This window comes from Schistocerca gregaria, chromosome 2 (genome assembly GCF_023897955.1).
Source record: "Schistocerca gregaria isolate iqSchGreg1 chromosome 2, iqSchGreg1.2, whole genome shotgun sequence".
Lineage (NCBI taxonomy): Eukaryota > Metazoa > Arthropoda > Insecta > Orthoptera > Acrididae > Schistocerca > Schistocerca gregaria.
The window spans coordinates 718871767-718881336 of NC_064921.1; the positions used below are offsets into that span (position 1 = coordinate 718871767).

Consider the following 9570-nt stretch of genomic DNA (forward strand, 5'->3'; position numbering starts at 1 on the left):
ATTGGTCTGATAGTCCATATGCTCTTACTTTGTTCATTCGACGACTGTGGCGAACTGTATCACACGCCTTGCGGAAGTCATGGAGGGCCATGTGATCAGCACACCACTCTCCCGGCCGTATGTCAGTTTACGACACCGGAGCCGCTACTTCTCAATGAAGTAGCTCCTCAGTTGCCCTCACAAGGACTGAGTGCTCCCCGCTTGCAAACAGCGCTCGGCAGGCCGGATGGTCACCCATCCAAGTGCAAGCCCAGCCCAACAGCGCTTAACTTCGGTGATCTGATGGGAACCGGTGTTACCAATGCGGCAAGGCCGTTGGATGACTTGCAGCTACCAGCAGGAGAACGCAATGTGTCACACACTTTGCAGTATACGTGCTTGGTTTGAAGGACATCAGGACGAGTTCACCCTTTTCCCCTGGCCACTGAACTTCCCAAATTTCAACACAAACCAGACTATGTGGGACCGCTTCGATCAGGCTGCTCGAGACTTGGGTCCTGAATGGAGAAACCTAGCGCAGTTGGACACAGCAGTGCTGTAGACGGCATGGTTCCACATTCTAACCGGTACCTTCCAGTACGTTATTGACTCTCTTCTTGCTCGTCTCGCAGCAGTTGGCGCTGTAATAAGTGGTTATTCAACCTTTTGACTGGCGGCCCCATTAATGTGACTGGTCAATGTATTTATGGGGTAACTACTCATGCACCAATTATGTACTGCAAGCGCCCTACGTTTCTCGTTATAAATCTAGCAAATATTGTCATAGCTATTACAAATTAACAAGTACAAATTTGAAGATTGTCTGTACAGTGTTAGGATTCTGTAATGGGCTAGGAGAAATTATTTTATTCTTTTTAGTCCTATTTAAAAACGTGGTATAGTAGAAACATATTCTCATTTCAATAATTACTAAGTAATGCAGTCTCAGCGGTTGAGAAGGGAATTGAACATTGCTTTCTGCCAGTAAATAATGTCTGTCGGTCGCGTCTCATTGCTAATAAGGGAAGTTTATTGCTGTACATCATAATCGCAACACTTTGTGTTCAGCCCTACAGTCACCATTTGGGCCATGGTTTCGTGTTTCAAGAAAATATTGAATGAACGCTCTGCGCCCTCCTTTTGAAAATCTTTCCCTAGCAGCTAGATACCGAAAGGAACTGCCATCCGTATCTATTTATTTGAAACCAATTAAGCACACATGGGGCTTGCCGAAACTTTAGGTGCATCATCGCAGAAATTCCGCTCAAAACTCTACTCACACACTGGATGACTTCAGCAGCGCCACCATCGGAAAATGAACAGGTGATGAATAGAAATATCTCGAACACCATGTAGACAGCACGCTAATGAATATTCAACCATACTAAAATGCACGTATTGAATATTTTGTATTTCACACGTGTGTGCTTTCGAACAAGCTTTCTACTTTTATAACGCTTATTCTCTCATTCCCTTGTCCCCTTAATCTGAGCACACACATATCCGCATGTGCGCAGGTGGTACACAACTTTATGAGTAGTACATGGCTCTGAGCACTATGGGACTTAACATTTGAGGTCGTCAGTCCCCTGGACTTAGAACTACTTAAACCTAACTAACCTGAGTACATCACACACATCTATGCTCGAGGCACGATTCGAACCTGCGACCGTTGCAGCAGCGCGGTTCCGGACTGAAACGCCTGTAACCGCTCGGCCACAGAGGCCGGCTTTTTGAGTAGTTTATATATGAAACAGAAATGAGCTTAAAATGGGACCACGTAGGATTTAATAATTTCATCCAGTAAAATTCTCTCTTTACAGCACTGTTTGAATTATTCAGTAACCAGTGCTATATCAACATTTATTTTGATTCTTTGGACAACCAGAGGTTTATATTTTAATTCTACCAGGATATGTTATTATCTCACATATTGTGTGTAAAGAAAGAGGGAAAATTGAATCATTTAGAACACTAGGTATAATTTATGCCATACTATCAATTTGATTAATAGATTTAATTGTATGAGCTTCCAGCTTGCCATACGGTTCCTATGGGACTGCACTACGAGAACAGCCGAAGAGTCGGGAAGATTTTCCCGGTGATCACGTGAAGCGATCACGTGCATTGCGCAGCAGCTGTGAGTGTGGACGAGGTAATAATCTCGTCAACTTGGTGTCGAAAGTATTATTCAGGCACACGAACGGACCTTTACTGTACTTGTCCAGTGACTTTCAGCAACACATCTAACACCGAATTGTCTGCCGCAAGCTCTCATGTATGTTTCTGAATTCAGGTGTTAGTGCGCAGTTGGCTCCCCACGGAATGTCACTATTTTTTATGTTATATAGAAATCTGTTCGTTGATTAGTTGTATTCGATGTCCTCCTCTCCTCGGGCCTCCCGCGTGCTAGGTGCTATGACGAGAGCGTGCTGAAAAGTAACGTCTTGGAATGTTTTTTTTGTGAAAACTATTAAAACCTTTAAAATAAAACAAACTTTATTATAATTCTACGTCTTTACTCTTCATGTCTACATATTTACAGCCCTCAGCCGCTAGAGGGGTCCGAAGTGTAGAATGTAACGTGTCAGTGTGTAACGTAACTATGTTGGTGCATGTGTTGTAATCGTATTTCAAAGTTGAAGAGATCGTCTTTGCGCGGAGCACTCTCTCTTTCAGTATAAAGAAGGCAGCCCACACATGAGCACTTCGACATCTACAACACTCCGACGCCTTGAGTTCAGTGTCATCGATCTACATCTACATCTTCATCTACAGGGATACTCTGCAAATCACATTTAAGTGCCTGGCAGAGCGTTCATCGAACCACCTTCACAATTCTCTATTCCAATCTCGTATAGCGCGCGGAAAGATTTGACCGTGGTGATCGTTCCTCTCTATGTAAGTCGGTGTCAACAAAATATTTTCGCGTTTGGAGGAGAAAGCTGGTGATTGGAATTTCGTTAGAAGATCCCGTCGCAACGAAACACGCCTTTCTTTTAATGATTTCCAGACCAAATCCTGTATCATTTCTGTGACACTCTCTTCCATATTTCGCGATAATACAAAACGTGCTGCCTTGCTTTGAAATTTTTCGATGTACTCCGCCAGTCCTACCTGGTAAGGATCCCACACCGCACAGCAGTACTCTAGAAGAGGATGGACAAGCGTAGTCTAGGCAGTCTCCTTGGTAGGTCTGTTACATTTTCTAAGTGTTCTGCCAATAAAACGCAGTCTTTGGGTAGCCATTCCCACAACATTTTCTATATGTTGCTTTCAATTTAAGTTGTTCGTAATTGTAATACCTAGGAATTTAGTTGAATTTACGGCTTTTAGATCTTCCGTACTGTCCCAACTTGGCCCCATCCGATTTTCATATGATTGCTAAACTTAAAGAACACCGTATAGAACTTCATATTGATAGTGGTTCAAATGGCTCTGAGCACTAAGCGACTTAACTTCTGAGGTCATCAGTCGCCTAGAACTTAGAACTAATTAAACCTAAGTAACCTAAGGACATCACACACATCCATGCCCGAGGCAGGATTCGAACCTGCGACCGTAACGGTCGCTCGGCTCCAGACTGCAGCGCCCAGAACCGCACGGCCACTCCGGCCGGCTCATATTGATAGTGACGAAGTGATGAGATGGTATCAACAATGTAGACATCAAGAATAAATATGTAAAATGTTAATTATGTTTGTCTTATTTAAAAAGCCTTAAGAGTATTTACATAAGATATTCCGAGGCATTACTTTTCAGACAGCCCTCGTAGAATTCACCGTGCACCCCAGATCGCATGGAGAAGAAGGAGAGCCTATTATTCGAGTCCTTGCAACTGATTGTTTTGCGCTGTTTATTGACATTGTCTTTGTCGCTAATGTTTACAGTTCCATTTTGTTATTTAGTGGGTAGCACAGCACTTAAGTGCATACCTAAGCTCTCTCTGTACGGCCTGAACGAAATGAGCGTCGTGATATGACAAACCCATTTCCATGCTGTTGATCGTTCCGTCCAGTATGAAGTTTGTAATTATGTAATAGGCGTATTTAAACTGTTTTAGCATGTAATTATCTGAACTGTTTCTTATTTAAATTGTTTTGTTAATTAAATTGCATTGTGTATTATTGAGAAAGAGCGGGAAACCGCGCATAGATACATTTTGAGAAAGAGCGGGAAACAGCGCGCAGTAATACATCTGTAATGGTAGCAGGGATTGTCTGCACCAAAAACCATTGTTGGCGGCGAGATCGCACTTTTGTAGCATTGAGCGTTGGAAGCGAGCAGTTGCGAGTAAGATGTGAGACGAGGCAGTCGTAGCTAGCGAGACATGAGAGGAGGTCGCTGTAAGCGAGGTATGAATTAACACTTTGAAAGAAGCGGTGTGCTCGCCAGCCACTCGCTATATGTAGCGCAATGCTAGTTTTTAAGAATTTTTGTAAAGAACTATGCCCCTTGTAATTGTTTGTCAAGATCGTTCTCAGAATATAGTTAACTTCTACCAGATTAAATGCATTAAGAATTTTCTATCCCAAAATCATTCACGTAAATGCTTTACGGAATTTATTGTTATCTTAAAAGAAAAGTCTAAACTGAGCTTCAGCTTTTATCAAATCTAAATTAACTTCAACTTAAAGAATTCCAGTCACAAAGTATTATGAAACTCCACCAGCAGCTTATAATTATGTTAAAGAGAAGTAAGTATATTCATTCCACAGTTTGCTGTAGCAGTCAGATGGCGATCCAGTATAAATAATTAAAGGTAAGAATCAGTCTTAATAATTTCAGGTAACGACTGAGGGCCACGGCGACAACACATTTTATGTTTCGTCGTAATAATCAGCAGGTAGTCTTGACAGAGCAGCAGTTAAAAGATTTTAAGAGACGCAGCGTTCAGTCAGCAAGCAAACGTTCATCCAATATTAGACGGGAAGGTTTCAAGTTACTGATGTATACAAAGATAGCTGATACTGGCTTTTACCTTTTCATGTCGTTTAACATATTTCGGTTCCCATGTACGTGCCTTATGCGCCTTACACAGTGTAAATTTGTAAATTTATGCTAAGGTCTAATGGGACCAAACTGCTTAGGTTATCGGTCCCTAAGCTTAAGCACTACTTAATCCAACTTACACTAACTTACGCTATGGACAACACACACACTCATGCCCGAGGAAGGACTCGAACCTCCGACGGTGGAAACCTCGCGGACCGTGACAAGGCGTCCCAGACCGCTCGGCTACCCCGCGCGGCTCACATAGTGTCAACTGATATCAATAGAGCCATTAGAACACAGCAAGTCGTTTTTGCTGCACCATTCGCGATTGAAACTAGTGGGCTGATAAATTATGCTGGTGCCTGACTTGCTACGCGAATAGGATGTTGAGAAGGAGTGTACAACTGGGTTACCGTACATGGAGGGAGAGAGAGAGTTCAATTATGGTGGACGTACTACAGTCCTGTGAAAAAAAAGTTCACCGTGATGTATCAGCCCATTTAAGTTTACCACCTAACTTTTAATAGACCAGAGAACTCAAAGCCCGATGTGTCTCACTGCCGCGGAAGTGTTCTCTCTGTGGAAAAGCGGCTCTGACGTTTGCAGTCATATCATCTTGCACATCTGAAGACGGCGCGAAAGTGCCAGTCAATATAAGCGCCAACTCAGCTTAAAGGCGGTTGAATGACACAACCTTAAAAGTATGAAGAGAAAACAGAGACATGGAGTAGAGAAAGTACATTGAATTTTAAGTAGCAAGTCTTAACTTGTCGCGACGAACCAAACGTCAGTGCAAACACACAGTGCACGGACACCAAATATCTCAAATTGCGTAATAGGATTGCACGTAATCTATGGCCGAAACATTTTCCCTGAGGATGTTAGATATCAGCTCTGAATGAAATGAAAGAACAGAGTGATTGGTTACTGTTTTTACTGGATTTCGGGTGATATACGACTTATAAATAACCCTTATTTTATTATAGAAAGCTTTTTTTATAGACTGTTGATTGTTTCTGGTGATAACGACAACGAACAACTTAAATTGGAACCGTGGCACAAAAAATAATGCTGTCAAGACGAACCAAAGTCTGAGTTATTTAGCAGAACTCTTAGAGCACGCAGCAAACGTTTTAAATAGGTTTCCCACGCTTTGATTGTCCGTCCTCTCCTGGAGTATTGCTGCACTGCGTGGGAATCTTGCGGTATAGGGTTAACGGAGGACATCTAAAACATTCAAAGAAGGGCAGCTGGTTTTGTATAATCACAAAACAGGGGAGAGAGTGTCACGGATATGATAAGGGCATTGGAGTGGCAATCATTGAAGCAAAGGCGCTACTCGTTGCTGCGAGATCTTTTCACGAAATTTCTATCACCAAATCTCTCCTCCGGAGGCGAATATATTTAGTTTACTTCCAGCTACGTAGAGAGTAACGACCATGGTTATAATATAAGAAAAATCAGAGCTCACATGGAAAGAATAAAGTGTTTTTTTCCGAAGTGCTGTTCAATATTGCAACGGTAGAGAAATAGTCTGAAATCTGTTCGATGAATCCTCTACTAAGCACTGAATTGTGAATTGTAGTAATGGGGATGTGGATGTAAAAAGTATACTAATTTCCTGGATGACATTTACAAGGGGCATCGTCCGTTGCTTAACATAAGCCCACAGGAACATGCAGGGTGACAGTTATTGAACTATATGAAATAAAATCGTCGTAACTTCTGAACGGTTCGCGTTAGGACGTTAAAACAGAACGGCTGGCAGCTGGGCATGATGACAATTAATATGCGCTGTATGGTTTGGTTTAGCGACGAAGCCCACTTTCATTTGGATGGGATCGTCAATAAGCAAAATTGGCGCATTTGGGGGACTGAGAATCCGCATTTCGCCATCGTGAAGTCTCTTCACCCTTAACGGTTTCAAATGGTTCAAATGGATCTGAGTACTATGGGACTTAACTTTCGACAAGATGTGGTTCATCGAAGAAGAACAGTGTTTGACGTCTCGGAGGAGCCCTTTGGGACCTCATTCTGGATCTGGGATACCCAGAGGCCACTGGCATGAACCTCGAATGGCCGCCATATTCTCCGGATATGAACGCATGCGATTCCTTTTTGTGCGGCTATATTATAGACAAGGTGTACAACAATAACCCCAAAACCATGGCTGAGCTGAAAACAGCCATTCAGGAGGTCATCGATAGCATCGATGTTCCGTCTCCTCAGCGGGTCATGCTGAATTTTGCTGTTTTTCTGCACCACAACATCGTCAATGGTGGCAGGCATATCACATCGAACAGGTCACACCCTAAATCCGAATACCTACACTGAGGTTTACATGATGAATAAAGGGTGTGCATGTCGTTGTTTGTAACTAATTTACGTTTTTTTTTTCATACACTTCAATAAATGCAACTTCCTGGCACATTAAAACTGTGTGCCCGACCGAGACTCGAACTTGGCACCTTTGCCTTTCGCGGGCAAGTGCTCTAGCTTGCCCGCGAAAGGCAAAGGTGCAGAGTTCGAGTCTCGGTCGGGCACACAGTTTTAATCTGCCAGGAAGTTTCATATCAGCGCACACTCTGCTGCACAGTGCAAATCTCATTCTGGAAACATCACCTAGGCTGTGGCTAAGCCATGTCTCCGCAGTATCTTCTCTTTCAGAAGTGCTAGTTCTGCAAGGTTCGCAGGAGAACTTCTGCAGAGTTTCGAAGGTAGGAGACGAGATACTGGCAGAAGTAAAGCTGTGAGGACCGGGCGTGAGTCATGCTTCGGTAGCTCAGATGGCTGCCGGCACGGTAGCTCAGCGTGTTCGGACAGGGGGTTACGTGCCCCTGTAAAAAAAAAAAAAAAAAAAAAAAAAAAAAAAAAAAAAAAAAAATATCAGTCAATCGATCAACAACGAACATAAATGGGTGTCTTACGACGTCCGCCCCAAGCAGATACAACGATCAAAAGCGACCAAAATGAGATGAAAAGAAAAATGATGGTAGAGCACTTGCCCGCGAAAGGCAAAGTTCCCGAGTTCGAGTCTCGGTCGGGCACACAGTTTTAATCTGCCAGGAACTTTTATATCAGCGCACACTCCGCTGCAGAGTGAAAATGTCATTGTGGGACTTCAATAAATGTCACCCTGTATTTAAAACGGTGAAGTGATCACAGTTCATCGTGATATCAACATAAACTGGACATTCATCAGTGATGATCGTTTTTTACCAAATGAAGAACGCTGAAAACTTTGCCTAGTCACACCAGCTGTTGCTCTGCGGCATTCTGTAGTAGCTCCCAGTACCATGAAATAGAACTACCTACACAAGAAGATGCAACTTAAAGTTGGGTAACCAGTGTTGTGAGTCTCTAATCGATTTCCGTAATTACAGCAGTTGCGGACTACTGGAGTTTGAAATCAGTTTTTCATTTTAATAGTTATAAAACCTGTATGTAAACACCTGCTAGACAGTGTGAATTATGAATCAGTTAAACAGGGTGAGCAGAAAGTCTTGCCTCGATTATATCAATTATTACAGAATAACCGTTTGACATCATTTACATTTGATGCCGTTACATAGGTGATTGTTACTAGTTTTTTAGGACCACTTACGTTAGTAAACTGCAACGTATGCTCCCTTGGTAGGTCGGAGAATGTCGAGGCGGTATTCCAGTTGCCGCCAGGTGTTTCGTAACATGTGTTCTTGGTTGAAATGGCTCTGAACACTGTGGGACTTAGCTTCTGAGGCCATCAGTCCCCTATAACTTAGAACTACTAAACCCAACTAACCTAAGAACACCACAAACATCCATGCCCGAGGCAGGATTCGAACCTGCGGCCTTAGCGGTCGCGCGGCTCCAGACTGTAGCGCCTAGACCGCTCGGCCGCTCTCGCCGGCCTATCTTCAGCTGTATTTATTGACATCATATTGAATAGATTTTGAGGCTAATACTTTTCGTCATCGTAAACATTTCCTCTGTTGAATGGTGTATACGGACATGCACATTCAATCTTATTTATGCCCACAGCGAATGAACTGTATCGCAGCGCTTTAACTGAGAAATACATTTGAAGGGTAAATTGTAGTTTTTATTTATTAATTAGCTGATTACAGATGACCATTATCAAAGTCTGAGTGCCAAGGACGGCACTTAACATACGTAGCCGGCCAGAGTGGCCGAGCGGTTCTAGGCGCTACAGTCTGGAACCGCGCGACCGCTACGGTCACAGGTTCGAATCCTGCCTCGGGCATGGATGTTTGTGGTGTCCTTAGGTTAGTTAGGTTTAGTAGTTCTAAGTTATAGTTCCATAGTGCTCAGATCCATGTGATTTTTTTTTTTTTAGTGCCTAGAAACGCCCGGCCACTCCGGCTGGCTAACATGAGTTCTGTCACAGTACCTACAGCAGCTTGTATCCTAGCCTTCAGTTCGTCGACGTCAGCAACTCGTCTTACGAGGACTCTGTCCTTGATATAGCTCCAGAAAAAAAAGTGAAGGGGCGTAATGTCTGGAGAGGGGAGTAATGTCCAGATCGGTGGATTGGATGGAAAGGTCCAACACCCTGGCGACCCCGCTCTCCAGACATTACGCCCCTAGACTTTTTTT

At 43.2% G+C, this 9570-nt stretch overlaps 1 pseudogene; it reads right to left on the bottom strand.

The window, feature by feature from the left end:
- Positions 1 to 202: 202 nt before the first annotated feature.
- On the bottom strand, positions 203 to 320 carry LOC126337304 (5S ribosomal RNA; annotated as a pseudogene).
- Between the last annotated feature and the right edge of the window lie 9250 nt (positions 321 to 9570).